This window comes from Girardinichthys multiradiatus, chromosome 5, assembly GCF_021462225.1.
Source record: "Girardinichthys multiradiatus isolate DD_20200921_A chromosome 5, DD_fGirMul_XY1, whole genome shotgun sequence".
Classification (NCBI taxonomy): domain Eukaryota; kingdom Metazoa; phylum Chordata; class Actinopteri; order Cyprinodontiformes; family Goodeidae; genus Girardinichthys; species Girardinichthys multiradiatus.
Window position 1 is genome coordinate 47,847,958 of NC_061798.1, and position 3,742 is coordinate 47,851,699.

The window sequence follows — 3,742 nt, forward strand, 5'->3', positions numbered from 1 at the left end:
AGAGAATGCAGTCATGTATAAATATATAGTTCTATGTATGTGGCACATGGGGAGCATGCAAAAATAAAATAAAAGTGATCTGAGAATAGAACCCTGAGGATCCCCATATGTGACCTTTGCTCCTTGGGATTCAGAATTACCAGATTAAATGTTAGAAATAACACATCGAAGACAAATGGTTAAATAATAGTGCAAAACCTCTTGTATGAAAAGTTGTGTTCATAATGTTGGCTGTTAATCATGACCCTGGGTGCCTTAGACTGAGTTGAATTTAATTTATTTTAGTTGGTGGCACTTGGTGAAACTTAGCTTTAAAGTCCTGGCTGAGTAACACCGTTTATTGTATTTATTTGAGAAATTAAGCTAATTCTCCAGTTTTTTAATTTTGGGGCAGATTTATTTCTTTTGCCATTTTGCAACTCGTGAATCTTTTCCCTCATTCTGGCCGAGCTCACACAATACACCAATTTTAGTGTGACAGAGTTTGCCTTTGATACCTTCAGATAAAAAGTCTGTTTGTTATTGTCAGTTATTTTTAGGTTGGATTGCACTGCCTGAATGTTTGTTTTACAGAACCCAGAGGACACAAACGCTGTGGGCTCATCTCTGAGCATGAGTTGACTGCGAGGTATTGCCCCTCAAACCCAACATGGTGCAAAACAGTCCACTTACAGGAGAGTGGGAAAAAGAGAGAGGGCGTTTTAGAACACATGCATACCTGAAGCTGGACCATGCAGAGGAAGTCAACTCTTCTGACTCAGCCTTGCATGGTAACCGGCCAAGTGAGACAGAAAGAGAAATCTTGCCTGGTATGTTGTTTCTTTCCAGTACCACCTGTGTGTCTGTTACTGTGGGATTTGTACCTCCTCAATCACTGACAATCGAGGATTATCTGTACTTAAGGCAAAAAGCCAATACAAGCCACATCTTGTGTGCCAGCAATCAGGTGCTCGAACAAAACATATCTTTGGCCTTGTGGAAAAAAAAAATCTTCTAAAGATCTGCTGCTAGTGTAATTGCTGCAATTATCAGGCAAACATTGTTTTCTCTGTGTAACCTCTCACATTTGTAAATTTATTACATTCAAGTCATTGCCACCCTGAAGCACAATTGTCTGGTAAGCTGGAGCCACTTGTGACATAATTAAGGATTTAGGCTCTTGGCACATGCCAGACAGGATGATGAGTGGCCTTTGTGGTTTTGTCAGGAGGTGTTCTGTGTTTGTGTTTGGCACAACTAGCCAAATACAGGTTAAAGGTAGGTCAGCTTCCAAAGGAAACATAACGAGTGAATGAATGAGACAGAGACAAGAATAATACTTTCTCTCATAATTCCCTCCTCGGTTTCTCTGTCTTTGTAATGGGTGCAGGTGGAATTTTGCCCCACTAATACTTTCCTTTTCTTTGTTAAATCTCACAGGTTACAATCATTTTTGTTCTGTATTCATGGCATTGTTGGATTTAAAATAACTTGCATATTAATGTTAGGGTTTTGTACCTTGGAAATATCATTAAAGCATCTTAAATCAAAAGCTCTAAACCGTTATTTAAACATAAAAGTAAAACTATTTTGTTACCCCTGTTATTAGATGTTTTTACTATTGTCCATTTTGCTTGTCAAAATTCTTTTTAAAATGTGTTTTAGCTTACTTTCCAAATCTCAACGGTTTTAATGATTTGAAATTAGTAATAAATGTATATAAATTTGATAAAATATCTAATAAACCTAAATTAGAGTAAAGAGGTGCTAAATTTCCATCTGATGGAGGGCCAAAAGAAGAGAAAAATACTAATAATATCCACAAAAGGTTATGCATATCTCATATGTGAGTCTCATGTGTGTAATTTAATCTAATTTTTAAGCCAGCTGTTCTGTAAAGCCATCAGATGTTTGTTGGAGAACATCAGTGAACATCCTACAGAGCTCTGTTCCATCCATCACCTGAACATTTATAGAGGATGGGCCAACTGTAAACCTTCCAGGACATGGACGTCCACCCGAACTGACAGCAGGACAAGGACAGCATTAATCAGAGGTGCAGCCAAGAGACCCATTGTGGTTCTGGGGGAGATGCAGAGATGCACAGCTGAGGAGGAATCTCTGCAGTTGTCAGTAGGTCAACTAGTAGTCCTGCCTAAACTAGGACTAGGATTTTACTGTGATAATTTGGATTTTTTAATTACAGAAACAAATTGTGCATTTGTCGTTTGAACTAGTGTTTAAACGAGTAAATAACAGATGTCAGACTGCAAGTGGATGCAATGCATAAGCCCTCCCTCAAAAACTTGTAAAATCGCATTTCAATTGAAACGCAGAGGCTGTTACGGCTCTGCTAAATTAAATGGCATTGGTGGCCTTTATGTTTTTGTTATTTGAAGGTATGCAGACCGGAAATGGGTTGAAGAGAGGGGGAAGACGTGCAACACAGGTTGTCAGGACTTGAACCAGGGACATCTGCGTTGAGGAATGAAGTCTCCGTATGTACCGCTACGCAATGTGCCACGCCCATAGGTGTAATTTTTAATTGATCACGTCCCACCTCTACACTCAACAAATCGGACCTTTATGGAAGAGTGGCAGGAATAAAGCCACTGAATTGAACTTTGATGCAAAGCTTTAGTATGTGAGATGGAAAACTAACACGGCATATCACTCATAATCAACTAAACTTGCCTTCATAACAAGGATCAAATTGGAATGTCTGGAATTGGCTTTAAATCTGTCTGTAACATTGAATTGAATTGACTTTTTTTGTAAAATGACTTGTGATGATATTTGTTGTGAATTGGTGGTAAATAAACTGAGTTGAATTTTGATTAAAGCATATTTATGTGGCCCAGTCAAAGTCCAGGTCTAAATTCTATTTACAATCTTTGGTAAGTCTTGAACAAATAGATATTCACAGATGTTCTTCAGCCAATCTGACAGAGTTTGTGCTATTTTGCAAAAATCAGTGGACAAAGAAATTAATTTGCTAGATGTACAAACCTGATAGAGCCATACATTAAAAGATCTGCAGCTTTAATTGCAACAAAAAGTGGTTCTGCCAAGTATTGACTTAGGGAAACTAAATGCAAATACACACCAGACTTTTCAAATAAAAGAAAACACTTAGAAAAGTCATGACTCATTGTCCTTCCACATCAGTTTTACATTATCTTCTGTTGGTCCAACACAAATAGTCCCAATAAAATGGATCCAGTTAGGTGGCTGTAATGTGAGAAAATGTGGAAGCTTTTAATGGATATAAACACTTTGCAAGGCACCCTACATTTCACTGTTCACTCTTTTAGAGATGTAGGGGCGTAACTAAAGGAGATTTGATTCAACATGAACAGAAAAGTTCGTTTAGATGAGATGGACAGATTTAGTAAAAGTTCAGGATATAAACCTTTCTAACAAAACCTTCCTTTAAGATGAAGTATAGCATCTCGGCGGTGCAGTCTGTTATTCTACAGTTATTTTAGTTGTTCGTTTATTTGGTACATTAATGCCCGGAATTATTCACACCCCTGGCAGATTTAGCTTTAAACTAATCTTGTAATTTTTATTAACATGTTTCCTCTGACTGGAAATAATATTAAGATTTCAGAGTCCTTCCAAGCTTAAAGATTTGGAGTTTATTAACATCGATAATTCATCAAAATGCCAGTGGAAACATGCAAAAAGCTGCTGAGGGGTTTGATTGTTTTAATGCCCATTAAAACAATCTGATTCATGAGAAGGGTATAAATACATTTTT

General features: G+C 37.4%; 1 long non-coding RNA gene across 1 annotated transcript; it reads left to right on the forward strand.

Annotated features, from left to right (window-relative positions):
• Positions 1-1,133: 1,133 nt before the first annotated feature.
• Positions 1,134-2,816, forward strand: LOC124867753. Its single transcript, XR_007038141.1, has 3 exons — positions 1,134-1,257; positions 1,863-2,112; positions 2,379-2,816. It is a non-coding gene; the product is annotated as an uncharacterized LOC124867753 (long non-coding RNA).
• Positions 2,817-3,742: the final 926 nt, after the last annotated feature.